General features: G+C 39.4%; 2 protein-coding genes across 3 annotated transcripts in view; one reads left to right on the top strand and one right to left on the bottom strand.

Moving 5' to 3' along the window:
- Nucleotides 1-26,790, top strand: part of RASSF5 (Ras association domain family member 5) — a 112,495-nt gene that overhangs the window by 74,464 nt on the left and 11,241 nt on the right. The gene's annotated exons all lie outside the window — the stretch shown is intronic.
- EIF2D (eukaryotic translation initiation factor 2D) overlaps nt 7,566-26,790 on the bottom strand; it is a 67,227-nt gene continuing 48,002 nt past the window's right edge. Inside the window, exon 16 of the transcript XR_013544320.1 lies at nt 7,566-21,010. The gene's annotated coding sequence lies outside the window, so the exon portion shown is untranslated. The remainder of the gene's footprint in view (nt 21,011-26,790) is intronic.

Genomic DNA, 26,790 nt, shown 5'->3' with positions numbered 1-26,790 from the left:
AACAATGGATAGGGATGGGATTAGGGGTAACAGCAGAGAATGGATATGGATATGGGTGGTGGTCCATCAGAAGATTCCTTTCCTTTTTCCTATCCCTGTATGGTGGTGCCAGATTTAACACACTACTTCTGTTTTGAAGAGGCTCTGAGAGTGAAAGACAAAAGACTGTCAGTAGTTTTTTGAGCATCAGCATTTAGACAGTGTCCAAAGAATTACTGAGTTTAAGCCAGCTATGCCCCACTGATAGATTATGATTCAGCAGCTGAAGACTAATGCAATATGAATAGCCTTGGCAGACTGGAGGTCAAGTGAGGCCTGCTGAAAAGTCCATTTAATTCAAAGTAGACATATCAAGGTATGCTTGATGCTGCAGAAAATGGGAATTTCATGTGAAGCTCTCCCTTTCTGTCTATACATGTAGCATCACTTGCTCCATTTTGTGACAGCATCACATTGTACATCTCAGCCACCCATGTTTCTTCCTTACAGGGAGCTACGCATAGGGAACAAAGATGTGCAAAGTGTAACATTCTACATGCTGTATAATTACTTAACAATAGATTTAGTAAAAGTGGTAGAGAATTCCAGTTCAGCTATCGGTTGCTTTCTTAATCTCCCCCCCCCCCCGTGCTGCCTACAAAAATAGTGTAAGGTAAAGGTAAAGGTTCCCCTTGACAATTTTTGTCCAGTCGTGTTTGAGTCTAGGGGGCGGTGCTCATCCTCGTTTTCAAGCCATAGAGCCAGCTTTTTTGTCCGAAGACAATCTTCTGTGGTCACGTGGCCAGTGAGACTTAGACACAGAACACTGTTACCTTCCCACCGAGGTGGTCCCTATATATCTACTTGCATTTGCATGCTTTCGAACCGCTAGGTTGGTGGGAGCTGGGACAAGCGACGGGCGCTCACTCCATCTTGTGGATTCGATCTTACGACTGCTTGGTTTTCCGACCCTGCAGCACAGGGTTCTGCGGTTTAGCCCGCAGTGCCACCACGTCCCTTACAAAAATGGTGTAGCTTTCCTCAGTTTAATTTTGGCAGCTCCTCTTTAATCCACATAGTTTTCCTGTCTAGGAGGGGATTTTAAATACTTCACATTATGTGCATTGCTTCTAAATGCATATAGAGAAAAAAATAAATTAAAAAGTAATAAGAATAAAAAAGCCTAGAGCTGAAATGGGCTTTTAGTGCCTGGTGCAATATCCATTAACAGGCACTGTTCTCCATTGTTTCTTTGCTACGCTTATACATCCTTGTGGGCATGTTGCTGAATTATTTACATTATTTACAATGCTGTGCACCAAAGTTCCCAGCCTGGAGCTGAATTCTGAGCAGGTGGTTACCATAATTTACCCCTTTCTTTTCTGGTGGCTAGTAGCAATAACAATGCAGTATCGTTTGAAAGAATATAGTGGAGATTATCAAGGGAGTTCCTGTACCTTCATTTGCAGTCCATTTTCTGTGAGTCCAATTTATGCATTACTGTTCTAAAATTTACTGTTTAGAGAACCAAGCTAGTACAGAAGACAAAGTGGAGATAAGTCGATTTGTGGCACTTAAACTCTATCAGAGTATGGAATGAAGGAGCATGTATATGTTTTTTAAATTGCAGTTTGTATTTGGAGGCCCAAGGGTTAAATGCAGGCCTCAAATGACTTCCAGGTATTAATGACCAGCTTAGAGGAAAAGGTGTGAGTACATGCCAGCAGTCCAGTCTGAAGCCCAGCCTGCTCTGTTGGTTTTTCAGTCTACTGGGGAAAAGATGTGACAGAAGAAAAACAGCCCAAAGGGATAGTTTGGCGTAGACAAATTGGCCTTGTTGTGACATCCCCTCCTTCCCATTCTCGTGATCATCTTAGAAAAGAGTGTCTGAGAGAACTCGTTGTAACAGATGAGAAGGCATGTAAACAACTTAGGGCCCACAGCAATCATGATGAACCAGCAGACTCTCTGAACTGCAGTCAAGAGAATTAGCCTAGCCCATCTCTCTTGCATAGGCTGTACTCACAGTGCAGACATGATGTGCTCAAATATAATCTCTGTTATGTTAAGATCCTGATGCAGTAAAGAATTTAGCAGCCTACAGCCTGTGGTAAAGAATTTAGCAGATCACATTTTAGTGGATGATATGCTTCAACTGTTTAAGAATTCTAGAACAGCATGTTGATAGAAAAGTATGTGTGTGTGTGTGTGTGAGAGAGAGAGAGTGAGTGAGAGAGAGAGAGAGAGAGAGATACAGTTATAGATATATATGCATATGCATATATAGCAGGAGACTTTTTTGTGATTCCCAAAGAAGGTGCTGGGACTTGGAAATACTTAGTATGCTGAATGATTAGTAGAGCAAGTAAATGAGTTATATATATCTACTAGATACTGTATTAACTTGTTCTTTACGGAGTAAATGGCCCAGAGGCTACCAAAACAATATCTACTGTCGTAACCACAGATGTGCCCTGCATTGCTAAATCCACATCTATCAGAGGCATAAAAAGAGACTGTCAGCATTTAAAACTAGCAGTTTTTCCTAGAGGCCCCACAAAATAATTTCTTCTCTTTCTGTGAAATGGTAAATTCATGTGTGATCAAGATGATATTTGAAGATTCTTTTTTATTGTGGGGAGAACAAGGAAGGAGGGAACTGATATGCTTACAGCAAAGTAAGCTGAAAGCTCTCTTATTCTCTGCAAGCTGCATTTGCCTCATTAAATAGAGTATCTAGCAACATTCAATATTCCAGTCCCCAAGAAAGGAGGTGCCAGGCAGTACAGTAACTATAAGACCATCGCTCTAATTTCCCGTGCAAGCCAAGTGATGCTCAAGGTGTTGCAACAAATGTTTTTACCTTATATGGACTGAGAAATGCGTGATAATCCAGCTGGATTCCAAAAAAAGAAGAGGCACTTGAGATCATATTGCAAATATCCATTAACTACTGGAGTGCACCAAAGGATTTTAGAAGAAGATCAGTCTGTGGAACTCTGTGGAAGACTCTGTGGAACATGAGAAGTTATGGGTTGTTCTGAAAGAAATGGGTGTGCCTCGGCACTTGATTGTCCTGATATGTAATCACTGTTGTGGACAAAAAGCTACTGTTAGGACAGAACGTGAAGAGAAAGAATGGTTTCCTGTAGGCAGAGGTGTAAGACAAGGGTGCATTTTATTCCCTTTTCTGTTCAATTTGTATAAACCAGAAAATGGATGGTTATCTAGAGCAGCTGATCTTGATGGGGGCCATATGACACCTTAGGGAGCCATGGAACATTTGAAAGGGGTATAGACTGGAAACAGTTCTTCATACACCACATTATAAGGTTTAATACTTGATGTATACAATTCTGATATGGCCTATATTACTTTCACTTTGTGTTTATGGCTGTGGCCAAAAAAAGGTTGAGAATAGCTGGTCTAGAGTGGCCTTTCCACTTCCAAAAAAAGATGAGCAAAAACATTTTCCGGTGTGCTCAGTTACATGGAAATGATATTTTCCTCATGAAAATCCATAAAAGGATTTAAAAGGAGTATTTAACTGGGTTGTGGGCTTCTTGCAGTCCTGTGGTGGTCCATTGTGGGACACATAATGCAGAATGACTTTGATCCTGTGCAGCGGGACTCTTCTTTCATTATTAAAAATGTTAATTACGAGACTGGTGTTCCAAAGATACTGTATTCTAAACAAACATATTATGGAATGTGATTTTGTAAAGATCTTGCAGAAAACAAGGCATTGCAGGTAAAGGAAAATAACTAGGCAATACAGAGTGTGGCATTTGTAAACACCAAAGGAATCTGTAGGGGAATATAAACTGACCCTTCTAGCTCCAACTTGTTTTAAATGAAGGCTGCCATATATAATCTACTGCTTCCTGCACTTCACTTAGTAGTAAAAGCTCGAATAGAAGCCTGCAGAGAGATTGATTCATCCCTCCTTCATTGGAAAAGTGTGTAGTTGGATTCAACACAAAGCGAACCTTATGACAGTAAATTTCAACCACAGTCCTCATCTCTGTACATTTCCTTGGCAAAATATACCTGGCTGTCACAAAAAGCCAGAAAAACGAACAATGGGTCCTAAATCAAGCCTGAACTATCTCTGGAGCAAAACAAAAAAGAAAAACAAAAGTTGAAACGGGGGCTGTCCTTCTTTAGATATATCATGAGAAGGCAGGATTCTCTGCAAAAGACAATAATGCTAGGAAAGGTGGAAGGTAGCAGGAAAAAAGGAAGACTGAATACGAAAAAAAATTGACTCCCTAAAGGAAGCCACAGGCTTGGGTTTACAAGAGTGAAGTGAGGCAGTTGAAGACAGGACAGTTTGGAGCTTGCTCATTCATCGGAGGCAACTTGACAGCACATAACAACAGCAACAACAATTTTAAATACACAGCTCATGAATCAGTACAGTAAATAACTTTTTTTAAAGGTGAAATAGTTCTAATAATTGGAACAACAATCAATTTGTGCATTTGTTCATATCTTGTCCGCCACTTTCGTTCTGTCAAGGTTGCTAGATCCTGTTGGGGGCTTCATTCAGTACCAGAAAAGTCAGCCTCGAAAGCAAACAACTATTTTTGAATCTCTAATACATCTAAATTACTATGTTTCAGAACTTCTTCCCCCACATACTTCTGGAAGAACGGCAATGGGAGGCAGAGACATTAAATCTTTTTATAAATACACTACACAGCTGTTGTGGAGGAAAGAATTTTTTTTCTTAACCATGAGTTGAATCCTTTACGTCAATGGTCCCCAACCTTGGGCCTCCAGATGTTCTTGGACTTCAACTCCCAGAAATCCTGGCCAGCAGAGGTGGTGGTGAAGGCTTCTGGGAGTTGTAGTCCAAGAACATCTGGAGGCCCAAGGCTGGGGCCCACTGCTTTACATCATGTAAATCTAGCTCATACTATGTGTGTGTTATGTGCTGTCAAGTCATATCCCACTTACAGCGAACCTATAGGGCTTTCAAAGTAAGTGAGATATTTAAGGTTTAGTGGTTTTATCAGTTCCACTCTCCCAGTGAGTTTCCATGGCTGAGCATGGATTCAAATCCTGGTCTCCAGAGTCCTAGTTTGTCTACCTCACTGGATATAACTCATACTAAGTTCATACTAAGATGCCACTTGCAAGCTGATTCTACAAAATATAGCTTCATAATGGAATCTAGTATGAGTATATATGATTAAACTATTCAGTGGTTCTACTCTAGTTAGGAATAATGGTTGGATTTAATCTTTATTACCAAATTAGATATAAACAGTTATTGACAAATGTAGTGTGCCATGCAGAAGAGCATAGGCCAAATGAAATTTGTTAGTCTTTCAGAAGCCAAATGTATGCTTATATTTCCTCTTGACTTTCATCCTTATGTTCCACTAGTAAATTACAGATTAATCCCACTGTTTTAAAAGCCACGTTGTGTTGTACCATGGCCTTCTAAAAAGCCTCTTATGGAATCTTCTGGATTAACACTCTGTGCCAAAAGTTACCATCCCATTATTTTAAGAACGGCACTTTCCAAATATTTTGCTCTTAGTATATGTGCAGAAATTAACATATCTGCAATATTCCTTGGTTCTTAGAGAATACTAATCGATTTATATTGACTAATAACATAATCCTTAAATTCATGCATATTTTATAGCATAATTTACATTACCTCTATAAAAACATATATGTGAGGAAAATGGCCAGGTAGATTTCTTCACTGTTTAAATGCTAATAAGCCTGCCTCCATGCTCAGGCTTGCAGTTGAGTTACACTAATTGGGAAGATTATGGGTTTGGGGTTACATATCCCAGTACATTTTGCTCATACCAATGCCCTTTGTAGTATCCTTTGAAAGATGCATGGCCTTGGCATGGTTAGTAACTTAATGGATAGCTGGTCATATCAGAGCTCAGCCCACATTCATTATACCCTTTGCACCATTGTGTTATTTTTTATTTATTTATTTTCAATCACTCTCAGACATCTTTCCAGAAGCAGACGACTAATTAAAATAGGGAACTGCCACGTATGTGCCTAAAACCTGTTTCCCGTTCCTGCTTTTTTAGCCCTTGTGGTGGACAGAAAAAAGTGATGCAGAGGATTAAACTCAGGTGTTAATCCCAACTAGCGTAGACCTACCGAATCAATGAGATTTTGGTAAGACAACACCTATGGAAGTGCCAGTGATTTAATGGCACTACTCTGGTTGAGGCTAACAATTTACTGTGGTTGAAACTGACAACAGAATTTAGGCCCAGCCAGATTATTTGAAAGATAATTTGAAATAAACTTACAATAAATTTAAAATTGGTGGTTAGATTTTTCCTTCAAAACTTCTTTTAAAAGGTAAAACAGGGTTAGTAAGGGCTGGAGAGATTGCATTATTCACGTCAAGAGCTGCAGTTGTCTGACAGAGAATGAAACCTCTAACTGAAATTCCAATTTGACTGTTTTTCTCCCTACTAGTTAAAAAAAACTTCATAGGAATTTCCCAGCTATACAAAATAAAAGCAAAGGTGGCTGAGCCTAGAGGGTAATGCAGAGGGAATTACATGGTGATGCATTTCATTTGCTACAGACCGCATGTGGTCCTCCACCTAATTTTGCATAAGATGGCCCAGAGAGAGGAGGGAGCTTTATGCAGCGTTATAGATTTCATCAGTTTCAGCCCTGCCTCTGCTCACCGTCATCTGCACCTTCACCTGACTTGCTTGTACCATTTTGTTGGAAGCATCCTTCAATTTAAGTTTGCTGGTCCGTCCGTACTCTTTACTGCAGCATGCCAAGTTTTCATGACACAAAAGCTTTTTTTTTTTTTTTTGCAACAGCGTTCGTTCGTTTAGTCGTTTAGTAATGTCCGACTCTTCGTGACCCCATGGACCAGAGAACGCCAGGCCCGCCTATCTTCCACTGCCTCCCGGAGCTGTGTCAAATTCATGTTGGTTGCTTCGCAGACACTGTCCAGCCATCTCATCCTCGGTCGTCCCCTTCTCCTCTTGCCGTCACACTTTCCTAACATCAAGTTTTTTTCCAAGGAGTCTTTTCTTCTCATGAGATGGCCAAAGTACTGGAGCCTCAGCTTCAGGATCTGTCCTTCCAGTGAGCACTCAGGGTTGATTTCCTTCAAAATGGATAGGTTTGTTCTCTTTGCAGTCCAGGGGATTCTCAAGAGCCTCCTCCAGCACCACAATTCAAAGGCATCAATTCTTCGGCGGTCTGCTTTCTTTATGGTCCAGCTCTCACTTCCATACATCACTACAGGCAAAACCATAGCTTTGACTATTCGGACTTTTGTTGGCAAGGTGATGTCTCTGCTTTTTAAGATGCTGTCAAGATTTGTCATCGCTTTCCTCCCCAGAAGCAGGCGTCTTTTAATTTCGTGGCTGCTGTCTCCATCTGCAGTGATCATGCAGCCCAGGAAAATAAAATCTGTCACTGCCTCCATATCTTCCCCTTCTATTTCCCAGGAGGTGATGGGACCAGTGGCCATGATCTTAGTTTTTTTGATGTTGAGTTTCAGACCATTTTTTGCACTCTCCTCTTTCACTCTCATTACAAGGTTCTTTAATTCCTCCTCAATATGCAACAGCATATTGTCATAATTTATTGCATCCCTTCTGTGTTGTCATCTTTTAAGGAAAAAAAGAGATACCTTTAAAGGCACCTCCAGTTCAAATTGTGTGAAAATCTCATCACTTGAGAGCTATAGAGGAAATTTAAAAATGTTAAAGGCTTGGAAACCATGCCATCAGAAAGAAAAATCAGCTATAAAAAACTTACTATTTCAAGTATAATGATTTTCCAATTGTTGAGTTGATTTAGTTCCATGTTTTCCTCAGAACCATGTTAATCATCAGTTATCATGAAAGTATGATTCATGAGGTTGGTGCTGCACTTTGGTTAACGTATTTGTATCGCTAGCCAGGCCATGAACTATCATGAATACTGTACCATGGTCAAATCCCAGACTGGTGCACACTGCTTGTCTTTGCTATCTTGTCTTTACCATGCCCTTTATTTGCTTCGGGTGGCTGTGGAGTACAAGTGAAGAAATTGGGGAGAATACTGTTAAACTAGAGGGGGAAATAGTCATAGTTGCTGAATTAAACCATTCTCAAACCCAGTCCTGTTCTGCCTAGAAAATGTTCGCAGGGTGAGATTAGGTTGGACCTTTGAACAGGTTTTCAAAACCCTTTGTGAATTTTCTTATGTTATGTGCTGTTTGTATTTTTGTATGTTGACCCAATGGAAATGGCTGAAACAAAGCTTTAAATATTCACCCATCAGCTGCAAAGTTCTCCAGACCATGTTTGTTAGTTCTAGATATTCCTACTTGTGAAGAAGTTGGTTCATAATTTGGTTAGATCCCCATAACAATTTTGCCTCAGACCACTAAGGGGGGTACAGCTGACAAAGTTAAATACTAGACAGATAATGAATAAGGTGAAGCAGTTTAAAAGTATCATATAATTTCCCTAGTATTACACTCTAGGTGCAGTTATCTCTGCTTTCATCTATCTGAGAATTTCCAGAAAGACTTTTTCTGTCTGTTGAAAAAAGAAGAAGCAAAAAGCGATGTTTTATTTAATCTCTCTCACTCGCTCACACAGAGTGTGTATGTGTGTGTGAGAGAGAGAGTGGGGGGAGGGAGCATACCCAAGCTAACTTGAAGTTTTGTTGTTTTCTTTTCCTTCTTAGAATTAAGATACTGTATAATGTTTCAACCTAAAAAGAAAGAAGTCCAGTTGCCAAGACTCAACTTCCAGATAATTAAGATACATGTTTATGAACTGGTTGGGTATCCGTTCAATTCCCTGCTGTGCATCCTAGAAGGGCCAGCCTATGTAAGCCAGGGACAAGCTGCACAGTCCAAGAGTGCTCCCAGAGGAGGGTGATGGCAAACCACCTCTGAATATCATTTACCTAGAAAACCTCCAAAAAGGGTTGCCATAAGTCACAATTAACGTGACGGCATGCAATTGTTATATATTTAAGAGCTTTCATTATCATATTCATGTTTTGTTTTGCTTTATTTTGTTTCTCCATTTGTTTTCACTTGAAGATACTGTATATTTCCACTTGTTTTTATTGCAGTAGTTTTGTTTTCCCCCTCTAAATTGCATTAACTTTTTGGGTGTTTTTTTGCATTGATCTCAGTGGCAGACTCAGTCACTTTTCTGCTGCATGTAGCTGTACTGTATTTCATGCAAGTAGCAGAAAAATCTTCACATTCAAGCTGATTAGTTTTTGGTAGAAAGGATAAGAGGCCCCACTTAATATTTGTTGATTTCATTGCTCTCTTTCTCTCTCCCTCTCCCTCTCTTTGCTTGCTTTGTAACTTTCCTGAGATCTCTGCAGTGTGTTCCACATGGTTCCCCAATAGGGACACCAGTTGTTTTTGTTATTGGTGGATAGTGTTAAAAGTCTGACCTGAGAAGCTTTTACAACCTGAATTCCCACCCCTTGTGCAAAACAAAATAGTGGTGGTGGTGGGGAATCCTTTCTGTTGGGTGAAGTTTAAAAAGTGTGGAAAGTCACACTTTTTGTCGTTCTTTATGTCTATTTATATGAGACAAGCCTTGCCTTGTTTGGAAGGTGAAGAAAAAACAGTACCATTTGGTGATTAGTCAAGTACTTGTTGGGGAGCAAATGCTCTATGTGGAAGAGCCCTAAGATGCCATGAGACTGTTGTTTTTGATGTTACAGACTACGCTTACTCCTCTGGAAGGTTCTCCAGTTGAAAGCAGCAGTAAAAGCAACTCTGTCTTGTTTTACTGCGATTGCTCAGGGAGCCACAGATAAGATTTTTGCTATATTTGGGGTTATAATAAAAGCAGAAGCTGTCCTCCTAACAGGGTTGCTGCACTTCCTGTATTCAGAGGGAGAGGAAGAGACAAACTCTTAATAAACATAATCTAGGTAATCTGCTAGGTTAGGTTATGATTAGATCATTTGAGTGAGAATGCTAAATGAAAGAGACCTTTTCAGTTCAGCCTAGCAGTGAACGTGTTCTAACCCAGCAGGCATACTTAATCTGTACGATTAATCGATAAACTACAAATTAAACAGTCAGTTTTCACATACTAAGGAAAATGTGTGCCATGTCAATTAAATGTGTGGTTTTTTCCCCACTTGTTAAGGAACAGCTGAATGCTTGGCTCTGTTACTGTATTCGGTCATGGCTGTCAACAATGATGCTGAATACGTTCTGGGTCAGTTTCTCACCCCCTTCACCAGTTCACTTTTTTTCACTCCATAAAAAGGGCCTTTGTGTTCTCTTGATTGGTGTGGCAATATCCATTATGAATCTTGTGTTGAGCAAGATTAGATCATTGGCCCACCCAACCCAAAGGTTTTTGAAGTCCAGTTGCTATAATCCTTCACCATTGGCTATGCTGGTTAGGACTGCTGAATGTAGAAGGCCAAAAATACCCCTAAGTTGCCAGTATCTACCTTAGTACTGTTACCTTTCACAGGTAGCAGACGGGGCTTGACATTGTGGATGTAATTCTCAGACTCATCCAGCCAACATGAGAAGTGGAAGCCCACAGCTGTCCTTTCTGAGAAACCCATGATGGGGGCCACCAGGAATTGAGTCCTCTTTGGGGAAAGTCCTTGTTCTGCCATTAAGTGATGGCCTATGTGTGGCATTTGCACTTCTGCACAGGCCACAATCCTGCCCATAGTGATCTATATGACATGCTTAGCTCATTTAAAAGTGGAACTTAAGGAAGTGGATTTTCCTAGCGCAGGCAAACTAGATTTTGTGCTGGGATCAGACATCAGGAGGTAAACATGGGCTTAATTTGCAACTTTTATTTCTCAGATATGCCATTTTGAAGTAATCATGTTGGTGGAGGACAAAAATGGTGTGAACCCCTAAACAGAGGCTGAGTGTCTTGTCAAGTTTGACTCTAAATAAAAAAAAATCACAACAGAGGCATCAGCAGATTCACAGGTCCTTTGTGAGAAGTGTGTGTTAAACCACCTGCATCCTCTGGATAACATTCGTAATGTTACATTTTGGATCTTGCGTCTTACAGAAGGGCTCAGATCTTGAATATTTTGATTCACAAAAGGGAAAAAATCAGATATGAAGAATTTTCATTGACTATGGCAGTCTGGGAACGGGTGGACACGGCTGAATGTTTCACTATGGGGAAAAATATCCTCTATACAGTATGTAAAAATAGCACATCGAGGAGAATCCTTGACAGGAATTTGATTCACACAAGAACATCAAGCTTTCTTTGTGGAGCAAATGTTTAAACTGGAGGAGGAATATTTAGTCATGTAATCTCCCATTTGTAATCAGAAGATGTGTAATCGTGGAACAGTTTTGCCACCTCATCTTTTGTTTTGTGCAAACTAGAGTGAAAGAGGTTCAGATAACCCAAGAAAGACATCACGAGGTGCAGGGTGATAACCTTTCATTTGACTATCATAGAAACAGCCTGCAGGTTGTTGTTCAGAAATGTACCCTTTGCTGTAGTTTTGACTAATTTAAGCACTCTCAAATGCTGGGATCACAGGAGAGGCAGCTTCTATGATACGTCTTTCCTCTAACCACAATTTAACGAAAATTAATTTCTGATGCAGTTCAGTGCAGACATTGCTTGGTGTTCATGAAAATCTGAACCAAGATAAATATTTTCCAAGTATATGGGAGGTGAGGGGGTCTGCTGTATTTCCACTGTGTGCCTTTTAAAGGGTAGTGAGCACATGGTCAACAGCTAGCTCTTCAGCAGTCTGACTCAGAATTATAGTGATGATCCCCTTGCGAGTTTGTAAAGCAGGTCAACTCTTTTCTGTGTAGTTTTAAAATTGTTTGTTAGCCATGGAACGGTTGTGCCATCTGTCACTAAACATGGAGGTATAATAGGAACAAATTAATTCCACACCACATGCAGGATGGCTTGTTAAATGACCCCTAGAGAAAACCACCAGGACTGCTAAAACCAAATGAAAATATGTGACATTCACAACCTCCGAGAGGAAATAGAAGGGTCCAGTCTTTGCCTTCTACAATGGTGCCTCGACTTACAAACGCCCCTACCTATGAACATTTCGATGTACGAACAGCTTCGGTCGCAAAATTTTGCTTCTACATGTGAACGGAGCTTCGACGAACCGAAAAAGGCAGGAAAGTCAAACCGTTGGTGGTGAAGAGGCTGCTTCTTTGTAGCTCTTTCGCCCCAACGGTTAGGAAAAGGGAAGCTCAGCCTCCCGGGCTTCCGCCGCCGGCGGTGGGAGGCGAGCTCCCAGACCATCCCGGCCATACTCAGCCTCCCAGAGGCCTCCTGGCGGCGGTGATTGTGGTGGCGGCGGAAGCCTGGGAGGCTGTGCCCCTGCATTACCATATTTTAATTGATAGTCTCTGCTGTTCTCTTTGTTGGTGTTGCATTTTCTCTTTGCAGGCCTTTTTAATAGATGAGAAGGGTTTATCTTTCTGCCTTAAAGATGGGCAGATTTGTATGGCATAACAAATAAGAATGCTGTTGGCAATATGCTGGTGCATGCTACATGATTGCTTTGACCTAAAAAAAGAGTAGATATACAAACAAGCAGCTATTTATCTCTGGTCTGTTCCGCTGTCAAACAAACCATGATTCGTTCTTGGTTTGGTCTTGGTTTGGTCCTCTTCTTAGAGAAAAACAAGCCAGAGAAGGGATAGCTACTTTCATTTACATGATACAGTAAACAAATTATGGAGCACAATTCTGTAGTTTATTTATTTGTTTACTAGACAGGGTTCATGGTTAGCTGGCTTCTCACGTCGAATGATACATTCCCCCTGTCTCTGCTGCATTAATAGAAATATTATGGTGTGAGACTGAAATATGAAAAAAACAAAACATAATTTTCATCTTCTTGTGCTGTGAGGTGAAGTTGTGTGGGGCTAAAATATATAAATTTGGGGAGTCAGAGCAAGTGTGAATAGATTTTTATTGATAAGGCCCAAATTTGAAACTTTTAGCAGACTTCACTTGTGATAATGATGGAAGATGGGACTTGAAGTGGCCTGAAATGTCATTCTATAATGTTTCCATATCAAATTGAGGATGCTTTAGTGTGTTGCCTGTAATGAATGACCTTAAATGATCAGCATTTTCATCTAAATAATTAAGTCATAGATGGTAGTCTGTGGTCCATCTTGGATTAGGGACACATAACTCCTCCAGGGTTTATAAATGCCTCAATTGAAGGCCAATGACACTTCATGGACAAAATTTTTTCTTAGTGCCATTCAGGATTCCATTTTTTAAAAAAAGTTGAAAGCATGAGCAGGGAGAGAGTCTAGCCTCATCCCCCTACCTGTCATGATCTCCACACAAAGGAGGACAGGTTGCTACAAAGAGACCATTCCTGTGTGATCAGGAATCCTGCTTCTCTAGAGTTTCCAGTTATATGGAGAGAGTAGAAGGTATTCTCTTCAGACAGTCCCTCTCCCCATGGAGACATCAACAGATGCATAATGGGTTACCAGTCTGACCCTGGTCATACTTTTGTATTAACTTTTTTTGAAGATCTGAATATGACTGTTGTACAGTATTTTTAGAACTCATTTGGGAAGAATTGCCAATTTGTCAAGTGCAGATTGAAACACCCTCATGTTGGTATAAACAGACAATATTTTCTTCTTAAGGATGCACTATTTCTAGATGTGGAATCAGTGCCTTTGCTAGCAAGGCCTTCATATTCCTACTCTATATAGCCAATGCTGTGATGTTCCTCAGTGCTTAAACCAAGGGGGTGATACTTTCAGACAGGATATAGAGGTAAATGAAGCAAAGAAAGAGTTAAATGAAGCAAAGACTGAACAGAGAGGTGTTTAAAAACTTCCTGCTCCATTAAGAACATGTGTGATACTTGAACTTATGCTGTCAACTTATTCATCTCACCTTACTCGAAAAAGTGGCTTGATGGCACATGGCAACAACAGAAAGAGATTAAAAATCTTAGCTGTTGGTTTTTTGCATCGGGCTGTTGGAGTAAATGGTAACTTGACTGACAGCTTAAGTTCTGATCTTAGAGTAGTGTCTTGTTGAATAAAGCATTAGCATCTCCATTTCCCTTTTGGAGTGGGAGGCTCTTGTTCCTGCAGAAGGAAATAACATAGTTGGTGCTGTTTTTACTGAGTTAATGCCATTTTACAATTTGAAATGTTAGAATATATTTCTAAAGAAGTATATAAGATTTTTCCAGGACCTTTTTCTTTACCTCTTGTCATTTTGGGGACATAGTGCTAAAATGCAAATATAAACAAAAATTGGGATGCCGTATTGAACAACTGTCAAATATTCAGTGCACTCAGGTGTCAAAGTAAATCAAAAATATGCACCATGTCAGTTGGTTACTCTTTCTTGTAGAGATTTTCAACATTTTTTTGTGTTTCTTTCCTCTTTCATTTGAGTACAGTTTTATGTTACAAATTACGTATGTAGCTACACAAGTGCTTGTATTCAACTAATTTTTTTTTACTCAGTTTCTTTGCACAAAATGGCACAGACTGAAAACAAATGTATCCTCTTTCCCCAAGGCTGAAAGAATTCAGATACAGCCGCTTCTGCAAGTGCTGTACAAATTTATTTTTACTTGCCTCCAGAGCCTGCAAAACCTGTTTTGCCAGAGCCAAAGGAGAGGTGTACTGTGGTTTGGAGAAAGTGAGAACAGGAGGAGCGACTTCTACTGTTCCTTATCTTTGCCAAACAGCACACTTGAGATGATATCTCAGCTCTTTCCGGAGCTCTCTAGTGCATACAAAGGACCTGAGGGTAGAGATTTCTGGCATTTGTGTATGGCATGGAAAAGGTAAGAAAAAGAGTCCTTGGGGAGAGGAGGATGCAGCTGGCAAATTGGCAACTTGTTAAAGGTACGTTGTCTGGCTGGTCAGCAAGCCAGATGAGTATTTGGCAACATTTGGTTAGTGATGTGTGAACTGGAGAGGACAAATGACTGTGTCTCCAGTTCCAGTTGCCTTGCTTTGTTCTGGTGTGTGGCTTTACATGGACAAAATGTGAGATGGCCATAAAATGAGCTCTTTTTACAATCTTGCATGAAGGTTAAAGTAGTGTTGAAACACATTTGAGTGCCAGCAACATTTCCAGCATAATAATAATCTTAGACCTGCAGAGCCAGAAGGGATCCTATGGATCAATGAATCCTGTCCATGTCAAGAAGGCATAGTGGAGAATAGATCTCCTAACCATACCTAAACCACTGAGCTATTCAGCAGTTCAAGGACACATGCTTTATGTGCAGGAGCTTCCTTGTTGCCTTCCCCTTTTTTAAACACTCAAGTAGCAGATGATAGGAAATGTCTGTGCTCAAGACTCTATGAGTATCTGAGCTACATGGACAGAAAAATTGACTCTCTGTAAGGCAGCTTCCTGTGTTCCCTATGTTGGTGTTTGGTCACTCTTCTGCAGGTTCTCAAACAAAGGTCTTCTCTGTTTTGTTTGGTACAAAGATTCTTAAATCAAATTGGGAGCCTTATGTGTGCAAAGTAGGTGTTTTGCAGCATACATATGTTTTCTCCATCACTGCCAGCATCGTCTAATCATGTGAAACAAGGCTGAAGAAATGAACAATGAAGCCACCAGTACAGAGCAAATAGTCCTGCACATTACAGAGGAGAACGTGACAGACAGATGCCATTTTTGTAAAGTGTAACATTGAAAAAGCCCAATGTGAGAAATTCCTTAGTGCCAAAAATAATGTAAATCATTCTATTAAAAGAGAAGCTATTCTCTATTTAAATATGCAGAGGACAGTCTGAATCAGAACCCTAGATCTTTCTTCCACGTGGAAATTCAAGATCTTTGTTCCTATGGAACATTTGGCAATTAGCACCATGCTCCTGTCTGCTAACTGATACCACAGATAGGTGCCCCATCGTTCCATACCATAGTGTAGAAACTTTAGGTTCAGTTGGTGGTTAACAAATGAGTGTTATTCTCCTCAAACAGTTCATGGGGAAATTATTGTAATAGCAGGTTGATTTGAGGTGAGGGAACAAAGGAGAGATCTGCTTTCATGGCGCATACTGCCCCTGAACAGCTCAGTATTGTAATGAAGTTTCCGCTTAGCAGACTGATACCACAAAATGAGAGATACAACTCAGAAATAATACAATATCCAGGGCTGTGTCTTCTACAATTATATTGTGTAAGTATGGGATTTAGTATTGGGTATACAATTTAATAGTGTGACAGTTTATTGAGTGTGTGTTTTGCATCTTTTCCAGTCTTAGACTGGAAAAGTGTGTGGGCCTTGTGAGGAAAATTTCAGAAGCTGAAAAGAATCTCCATTCAACTTTAAGCAAGTGATCAGTGCTGTGACATACTGACCATAATTCTATTTGTTGCACTGACTTGAATAATGCCATTGGCGTGTATCTTGGTGGCAAACTGCTGGTAGTTAAAAAGTCAGCATAGGCATTTGATGTTGCCTAGCAGATTGTGTGACCAAGATTGCTGTCAGTTGTATTATGCCAGTATTAAAAATTATAGGATTTTGGCCAATATTTTTCTCTTTCTGTATCAATAGTAGAAATAAGATTAGTTATTGAAGATAAATTGTTTAATAAACAAAATCTGAATGAATTAATCTTTTGGAGATTTTGTTTTATTTATTTTTTTATTTGGAGGTTTTATATTTATTATGTTGTATAAACCAGCCTTCCTCATTTTGGTGCCCTCTAGCTGGGTTGGACTACAGCTTCCATTATCCCTAGCAAGCATGTCCATATGGTCTTGTTTGGGGCTAATGGCAGTTATAGTCCAAGACATCTTGGAAGGCACCAGATTGGAGAAGGTTCGTGTGGACAACCTCTCTAACAGACCTCACAGAAGATTCTATGTAACTCAAAACATGCGTACATCTTCTCTAGTGGGAACTTGTCAAATGGGGCAGTTGCGTCTGTGTGTTTTAGTTTGCTTATTTCCTGGGACCAGTGGTAACTAACTATACATGAAATGATGTGATTGCTAATGCATTTGAGCCATTATGATCTGTCCTAGAATTGAAGCATCCTTGGTCTTTTTCCCATGAGAAAAAAGGTGAAACATATAATCGTCGTGGAAAAAAATTGGTCCTTTCCATAGTTCCAATTTGAATGAAATATCATCTTTGGCCTGAGGCATTCCTATATTATCTACAGCTTGCTGACTCTTAAGTGTCACGAGCTCCAGGACTGGAGTGGTCTTTTAATAATAGGTCAGCGTCTTCTTCTTTAAAAAAAAAGGAATGGAAGTTATTGTGCAGTTCCTTTGCTTTTGTGAGCATGGCTTTTTTTTTAAGTGACATCTGCTCCATTGAAACTTGCCTCTTAGCTGCTCCAAAATGGAATTAATATTGGTACAGCTTCAAAAACAGACGTTGTAATTCCATGGGTGTGGACCAAAACAATAGTGATTTCAACAGGTATCCACTGGATGTTATATTTGTGGCACACAATACAATCTGGTTCTCTTATAGCATGGGTGACGTTTTCAAGTTAGCTTTTACTGAAAAGGCATTGACATTCAGGCATATGATGCCTTGATTGAATTTGCCTGTCTCCTTATTGCTGTAGATTTATCAATATGTTTTCATTTGTTCTGAGCAGTTGCGTGCAAAGTTGTTCTAATGCTTGATGATTCATAGAGCCCAACTTATAGTGCGGTAAATATGTCTCTCTTTCATAGTTGATTGCTTTAAAAAGGGGGAATACTGAATGATACACTGGACTCTGGTTTAGGAAATAATCATGCCCTTTTCCCTGTTGTCTTTCTGTGTGATACATAAATCATTTAACTCTTCTAGGCCAGTGCTATATCTGTAAAGTGCAGATAATCTTTAGTACTAAAAGGAGGATTAGATCACTGGTTCTTAACCTTGGGTTACTCAGGAGTTTTGGACTGCAACTCCCAGAAGCCTTCACCACCAGCTGTCCTGACTGGGGTTTCTGGGAGTTGCAGTTCAAAAGCATCCGAGTAACAAAGGTTAAGAACCACTGGATTAGATGATTAAAATGCACATTTTGCAATTTCAAGTCTCTTTAGGACTTGCCCTTCTTGAGGCTGAAAGAGGGGTGAGGAATATATCATCTTCCTGATGTTCAATTCCAATCTGCCCTAGTCATTATGGCTAGTGCTGCAGGATGATGGGAGTTGCAATCCAACAACATCTGGAGGGCCATAAATTGCCCATCCCTGTTCTAAAGGGTATTCTGACTCTAGTACTCTACTTTAATTTTTCAAGTTGATTATAGATCTGCTTTAAAAAAGGAAAACAGAACAAAGAAGTTCTGGTACCTTAAAGGCTAAGAGATGTATTATGAATAAGATTTTATGGGCAAGAATCCATTAAGAACTGCCATATGATAATAAATCTGTTGGTCTTAAGGGTGCCACAAATCTCTTTGTTGTATTTTACTGTTACAGAGTAGCACAGCTTCTTCTCCAGAAGTTAAAACAAAACTAAAATCCTCAGAATAGAATAGGAAACATGCCCTCCCTCAAGTTGCCTGCTAGATTTGTGAAATGAATGAGCTGATTTATTAACCAAAACCTGGTATCTGGAGTTTTTAATTTTGCTAGATTCTTTTGGACATATTGCAAGTCTAGTTTGTTCCAAACCCAATAAAAATCACATTTGCTGTGCTAATTATTGGCCAACAGTTAACACAGATGGTGTCCTTACAGCTATATTGGCACAGAGATTCCAAAGACTTGTCCAGGCAATTAATTGCAAGGGTAAGTTATTTTTATTTGGTAGAGACACAGTTCAGAAATAGCTTACAAAATCTTGCTTTGGTTTCTTTCACATTTGGTAGGTCATCAGAGCTGTAACTAGAGGTTTCTATACTGGGGACTTCACTGCCATATTGTTCAGCTTGGGTCATGTGAGATTTTGTATCCATTGAGAGGAAGAATGTGGAGGAACACCTGGGTCTGAGAGTGCAAGAAACATATTGGCTCCATGTTGAGCTTGCCTGCTTTGTGCTTCCTTCTCCCTGAGGAGGTGGCTAGAGGTGGCCTACATGCTTGGGTCCACACTCTTCCACTGGCAAAGATTTGCATTCTCCATATGTTGGTGCCCTTTAAAAATAAACCCAGCCACCTTCCCTTGTTACAGTTCTGAAAGATACTGATTTTCTTCCTCTTAAAGAGCTTGGAACAGTTATTGCAAAGTGTTGCATTATGAATGTTGTAGCTGACAATATACCAGACACCTTACAGTTCTTATGCAGGAGACGCAAGCTCTCAGCTGTGTATGTTCTTCTGGAATTTCTTTTTGGAACATGATGTCCTTAAGCTGCTAGCAAAATAAAGGGACAGGAGTTCCATATGTAAATATCTATATTTCTTCCTCTTTTACAAATACATATATACATATGTAATATATATAAAGCTTTTTTTTCATTCTTGAACACTCCAGAACATGTTTTGACATAAACAGTGGTATGTTTGTTCTTTATTATTTGCCTTGTGTGTTAAATTGTGTGAACAAGATTTCCAGACACAACCCCATAATTTAAATTGTAAATATTTGGATGGTTGGGCATGGCTCAACACTAATAAATATCTGGTAATATTGATCATTGGATGCCTCTGCTTTTGAGGATTTGTTGAGCTATGTGTCCAAACAAGTACTCAGTGTACCTGAACTTGAGACATTTGACAGAACTACTGGTCAGAATACAAGATGTTTCTCCTGCTGTCAGATCTTGATGGCTTCCCAGTCACCTGCCATTCAACAAGGACATGATCAGTCAGGACAGAGTTGGGGATTTGAAAGGCTCTGGAGAATAGTCAGGCTCAATGTGTGAAAGGAGATAGAATTAGTCATGTTGGGCTAATCTCAGGGTTTCCTCAGAATCAAGGGGATAAAAATAACAAGTTAAGAAATGCTTTCAGAGTGAAAGGCAAAGCTAATTGTATATTCTAGAAGCAAATGGCTTTAGTTAACTGGCAGAAATATTGTTTTAGGGGTCAGAAATGACTAAACTGAATGTTGTTATATTTAATCTTCACAAATGTTCCTACGTTCTACGGAAAAACCAGTAGGTTTTTAGCTATCATTATGCTACAATAAAACTATATTTCTAGCTCTAGTTGTTGCCTCAGTTTACATTTCTTTCCTAAATCAAAGGACATTCAGGTTAAGCAGGATATGTGGAGCTCAAATATTGTAAAAGTGAAAAACACTAATCTGTCATACTACCATCAATATTAGTAATACAAACGAACATGTAAAATATGGAGGGTTTGTAATTTTGATAATCCTGGATGTTAGTCAAATTGCCTCAATCCCACCTTCAGCCAGGGAATCAACAATATAATCCCAAGAGAATGAAGACAACTTTCTCCATATTTCCTTACCTGTCTTAAATTCTCTATGGTTTGCCTAGGTTGTTTTTAAAGCTAAGAACAAAGAATAAAGAGATCTCTTACATCATTAAAAGGCAATATTAAAACTAAGAACAAAGTGTATACAGTTTACAAAAAGTAAACTTATTGCAGATAGATTTATGACCATCTCCATAGCATTAAGTGTTTTATTTTATGAAATAAACATATGAGGAGAAAAATAAACAATGAAGATGATGGTTATACTGGAAGGATTGCTTTTAGGCAACATAGAGCCATATGTTTCTGTAAGATTTAACTAAATGCTTGCAAATGAGGAAAGAAGCTAGATATTTTTCAGCACCAGAACATGACCTCAGCATTTCTCTAACATTTTATTGTGTTTCCCTTTTCTTAACCTGATGTTGTTTGATATTTGTGAGTATGATTTTCACATGGAATAGAGACTTGAATAAGTAATGTGAATGCTTACAGCCCCCATTTTGAACATTTTCTCTTAAGTACAGTGGTGTTATGGTTCATTTATCAAATTTTTTTTATTTCTTTGTCTACATCTTTTAAAACTCAGGAAAAGCAGCAATTTACCTTTGGTAGTAAGTTCCAGATTTCCATAGAAACAAGCAGCATGTCTTCCTGAAAGATCAGTTGCTAGGGCAAAACACGCCAAGATCCTGGAAAGGGTTAAATTAGTCACTGTGGGAGATGGAAATAGACAACAATCAAGGATGACAATACTTTGGACAGAAGATGGGCAGTGCTTTTTAAGAGGCTAGTATATATATTTTTTCATCATTTCATTTGAGAAGACTAGCCTTCTGCATGGCTGTGATCAGGCCAGTGGGCAGAATCAAATTTCTAATGAAGCATCTTGAAGACCTGAGCACTTGACTTTTCCATGTACAGTAACATTCTTAGTTGTGGTGGTCATTGGGAAGTTCTGCAAAAAATATAATGAACATCTGAAGCTTCCCAAAAGCTACTGCAGCAAAGTTTTTTTAAAAATTTGTGTGCACATACACAAATGAGTCAGATTGTTGGTCCTTCTAACCTGATTCACCTACTCTAACTGGCAGCTGCTCTGTGGGGTTTGGAGTACAGAATTTCCCAGTCCTGCAACTTATAATCCTTTCAGGATAGAAGTGACCATTACAGAGGCCAAGACCTTCTGCCCACAGAGCACATGCTGAATACAGCCTCCTTCCTTAGCAAAGAATGCCCACTAGGAACCAGAGCTAGCAGTTGGCGGAGGCATTATGGACATTTGCCAAGCAGTTGTGCCAAGGAAGTCTTGGTCCACCCCCTCTCCCCTGTGACTACAAATACAACAGGAAAAGCTAGAATTTTTATTTATTTATTTATCTATTTATTGATTGATTGATTTGATTTGATTTGATTTGATTTGATTTGATTTGATTTGATTTGATTTGATTTGATTTGATTTGATTTGATTTGATTTGATTTATATCCCGCCCATCTGGTCTAGTCGACCACTCTGAGCGGCTTTTTTCACTTTCTAAAAGTTGTTTTCTTTTCAGAGTTAACAATGCCTGAGCTTGTTTATTTGTAGTTTTGCTGTATTATTAGTTACCCAAGTCTTGTTTGTTGTGATTCTGATTATTGTGGTTGGGTTGTAGTGATGTTGGTGTTGACTAACAATGGCAGTACTGTATAAACAGTAACAACATGACAGAGTTGGGATGAGAGGAATCTGGAGGCAAGGATAAATGAGGGAATATTTCTAGTTCCAAATAACTTGTCCCAAGGAATTTTGCTGTATAAAGCAAAATACAAGATGACACTCCCTCTCTAGTCCATGAGAGAGAGAGAGAGGTGAAAGCTTGGCTCTTTGACCTATTAATATCCATATAATACTGCAGCTATCCCAAATCGTTTTGCTCCACTCTCAATCTTTAAACAGGTAATTTTCTAAAATTGGTTTTCTCCAGCATTTCTTAAAACAAAGGTGACTATACTTCAGTAATCTATCATTTTAGAACTCTATTCTAGTGTTCATAAAAAAGAAAGACCAACTAGTTCTTTCTTTCATTGCTACCGTGTGACCTGCCTTTCTGTCCAGGCAGGAAAGTGAGAGAAGGGTTGAAGTTGTCCTCTCAGATGAAGAGGCACTGGTTGAGCTGGGTACACCACTGGCATCTGAACACTACCAGAGTGTATTTCAGTGTCCCTCCCCAATTTGCATGGGGAATGGGAAGGATGAAGCCAGGTCTGTGGTTGAAGTGTTCAGTGGAGACATTCCACCTGGTACTACAGCCGAAATGGTGTCTGAGGAGAGGCCATGTAGCCCCTGAGTCAAGGCCATGGGCATGCTGTCTCATCACTCAGCCTGGAGAGGTCTGCATAGTGGGAATCCCTCACCCTGTACAGTCCCTCAGCCCTGCTTTGACCTACCAGTCCCTGTGTCCTTGGCTTTCTTTGTCAACTGTTTGCATCACCTAGTGGAAGAGGGTTGGATACTCAGCCACCTGTTGAAAGACTGCTCTAAGTATTTTGACTCAAATGGCATAAGTTAGCTTTCCCAAATCAGCTTCTACATTTTGAAAGGTTGCTAGGATATATTGCACAATTCCTTTGACAGCTGTTTCTGCCTCCTATGGGAGGGCTGTCTGCATGGAGAGGCTTCTGATGACAGAAGATAAGGCCATCAATCTCTTATTTGCCTGCAATTTTCAGCAGATGATGATGGCAAGACCCCCAACTCCAATAACTTATTGTGTCTGCATTGATTCCAATGGATTTAAATACTGGAGGAGGCCCTAGCCATTTGTGCTTTCAAATTGCCATTGTTCCCCAAATTGATGGGAAATCAAATGCATTAATAGCTTGAAGATTTAGCACCTGCAGTTGTATCCAATCAATCATAGCCATTCCATTGAATCAATCATAGCATTGGTGACAATCAGCCCATTGTTCTTGTAATGAGCCACCTTCATATCTCCACTGCTGTGACAGGTGTGTCCAAAGTTGTTTATTTCCTATCTGCACAATTGTCAGAGCCTCCTAATTACATTTCCTCTTTGGTGTCCTGGAAGTGTCCCTGTTTATGACAGGTCTTGATTACTGACTGGTCGATTGCATCTAACAATAAATGAATGGATTTGCATAAAGACCCACTTGGAAAACCACCTATGTTCCAATCTGGCTTCCTTTAAAAGGATTTCAAAATTAGGCTTTTCTCTCATTGTCTCTCTTTTTGTTTCCTGCATGAAGCAATTTTCCATTCCAGGCTGCAGATGCATAGATTAAATTCTGTTTCCATCTGTGGAGAAAGGGGTTAGTTAGAAATTAAGTACACAGAATGCTGAAATTTTATGTGTTGTGTTCTGCATCGGGATGAAAGTAGTTCATAAAACTGAAAATAATTGTAATTGTATTATTCACCTGGGGGACGTATGTCATGTACCTTTATGTTTTTAAAAAAGTGATGCAGAGGTTAAAATTATCAGTACAGTAGTTTTGAATTGTAACCTGAGGTGCACAAATGAAGTTGTAGGTAGGTCTGGGTGCATGTCTAATTTGGTGCACTAATTAGAGGAAAATCCTGATGATTCATTAATTCTTTTTCTACACTTCTGCTGATTTATTTTATTTTCCCATTACTTCTCTTCCCAGTGATTTTTTTAAGCCAAAGCATGGCGTAGTGGCTATTTCCTCAAGCCATAGGTAGTTTAGGCTTGATCAGAAATAGAATGCTATCCTGGGGCACACTTCAAATATCTTCTTTCCCAAGCAGTGAGGTTACTATACACTAAGGCAGAGATGGAAAAGAAACATCCTTCTTTCAAAGTTGTGGCTACTGAATATTGAACTTCAGAGCTGGAGGAAGATCCAGGAAGACATTGGAACTGCAATTGCTCTACAAATTGATGGATCTATCAACTGCTTTAATGGCTTGATGACTTAGCAATTACAGTTTAAGGTTGCAGATCAATTTATGTTACTCTTTTATCAATTCTGAGGTGTTAAAAAAGGCAATTTGAAGGAACAAAAGGTAATAAATCCTGTAGGCTTTGTGATGAGTAGTAAGGTAGCTTGCTTTGTTGCTCATTATATCATTCATTACCTTTTTGCTTCTTGCTGTTGCTTATTTTAAAAAACAACAACAACTGGGGATTGATAAGAGAATAAATAAAGTGATCTGACGGAACTGCATGTACTCAGTGTTGAAGCAATTAATATATTTGATATGTCCATCAGTTCAGAGGACAATAGCAGTTCTGACATATAAGTGGTTAAGTCCCCATTGTAATGAGTAGTACGAGCTGGTGTATCTCGGCAGAAACAAAGAGGGTTAGCTACTTCTAGACAAAAGTTTTTTTTGTGGAAATAGTGTTCCATGTTTCCAGTACTGAAATGACTAAAATACCTAAATTTACCCTTCTTTTAAACTTAATTTTAATTCCAACCCCTCTATTCAGAATGATGACGGCACTTATACAGGTTTCATCAAAGTGCACTTGAAATTGCACTGGCCTGTGACAGTTCCAGCAGGAATCAGGCCACAGTCCATATATGATGCCCTCAAGGAGGTCAACCTGGCCAGGACAACAGAGAAAAGGACTTCCTTCTACCTGCCACTGGATGCCAGTGTGATAGCAGTCTTTGGTCTTGTGGCAACAGACTTGGGCAAGTCTGAGGGACCAATTTTGCCCCCAAGATCCTATGGGCTCTTCAGACCTCTCAGAATAATGAAAAATGACACAATGTGGTCATAAGTGGCTGGAAGTCCACTTTGTGTTTTGAAAAATGGTTCTTTTTGTGTCAGGCAATAGAGAGGGGGTCTGCAAACTATTTAAAAGGTGGATTGCAGCTTGTGAAAGATTCCAGGAATAGCAATATTCCATTTTTTTCAGGGCAGGTCTAGTAGTCTGAGGGCTGTAAAAACATCTTTGGGGATGCATGCCTCTCAGACTCTGTACTGAAGTTTAAAAATTTTTAAAACACAGCAGTTGGGAGTTTGGAAGAAAGGTGGATGTTGTAGGCATTTCCTAACCTGAGGAATCTATATGTTCATGTGTATGTTCATTGTGTGGCGCCAAGCATGTGTACACATGCCATCTTTTCTATCTTTTGCCAAAATACTGTGTTTAAATTTTGCAAAACAAAAAACCACAGGAAATGAAACCCTTCCATTGGAGTGTTGTGTAAACTTACGTTTAAACAGTTTTGCACAATTGACCTTATTTATTTTAAGTACTGCACCTCTATTTTTCTTTTGGTGGAGAATCTGAAGAGATGGAGAATAGCGAATGTCTAGTTCCACCATGGATCTTTGAATAACTGTTTATCTTCCTTTTGCTTAGGGCCTGCAGAGGAAACCCTGTTAATAAACATGATTTTTATGTAGATTGAGTTAATAATAAGGAATCCTTTGCATTCAGTTAGATGGTATTGTGCAGGCCTTTTACCTTTCACATTTGGGAAGAACTGTTTTGTAATATAGATGCCTATCGTATTTGAAAACTCATCTGCTACCCAACCACTAAAATACAGGGAACTTAAAGCATCTTGTGAAAGGTTTTGTCTTAATGCTTGGTCTTTCTAAGATAATCTTTGGGTTATGTGCATAAGAATTCTGAAGTAAATTTTGCACATACTTGTAAGTGGGACTTTAAAAGCCACAGGCATTAGACTGAAACTGGTATTATGTTGAAATCAGGGGTGGCCGCAGCAGAGGTTTGTTGTTGTTTAGTTGTTAAGTCGTGTCTGACTCTTCATGACCCCATGGACTACTAGAGCATGCCAGGCCCTCCTGTCGGTCAAATAGCAGATCGTGAACAGATAGAGGTACACCATATGCAGTATCACATGATCTGTCATTTTTCACACTTGATTTCCATTCTTTTATGCATAGTCTTATATGTCATTAAAGAGGTGCAAAATTTGTTTCATTGGTTTGAGCTGAACTCTTTCAGTTCCATGTGCCACAACTTTCTTAGCTGAGTTTATTTTATGTCTTCATGCTTACGTAATGTGCACTCATCCCCCTGGGTACTATTCTACTTTTGTCTGCTGACAGAAGCTAAAAGCCTTTTCCATTGTAATGTAGTAACATTTATCATCCACTACCATTCTCGTTGTTTGTTCTTATTGTTGTTATTGTTTTGCCCACTGTCTTAAACTCACTGGAGCTGGTATAAATATATTTTTTAAAAATTGCTAAAAAGCAAAATCACAATCCTGTGCATGATTCTATCCAGTGAAAATGTGTATGTATATACAGGAGGTACTGAATTCCAGGGCCATGTTCATTGATTGAGTAGGTAGAAAGCTGTTATTTAATGCTACACCTCACTGATTTGATTCCATTCAAACTAGTCCTTGTAAGAAAATCAGATAACATTCCTAACTGGTGCCTCTGTCTGCTTTTTTCTCACTTATTCCACGTTTTTCCTTTTGTATTGTGTCCTTTAGAGAGTAAGCCACAATGTAC

Source organism: Pogona vitticeps, chromosome 4, assembly GCF_051106095.1.
Source record: "Pogona vitticeps strain Pit_001003342236 chromosome 4, PviZW2.1, whole genome shotgun sequence".
Classification (NCBI taxonomy): domain Eukaryota; kingdom Metazoa; phylum Chordata; class Lepidosauria; order Squamata; family Agamidae; genus Pogona; species Pogona vitticeps.
The sequence above is the reverse complement of the archived record's forward strand: the minus strand, read 5'-3'. Positions and strand labels throughout refer to the sequence as shown.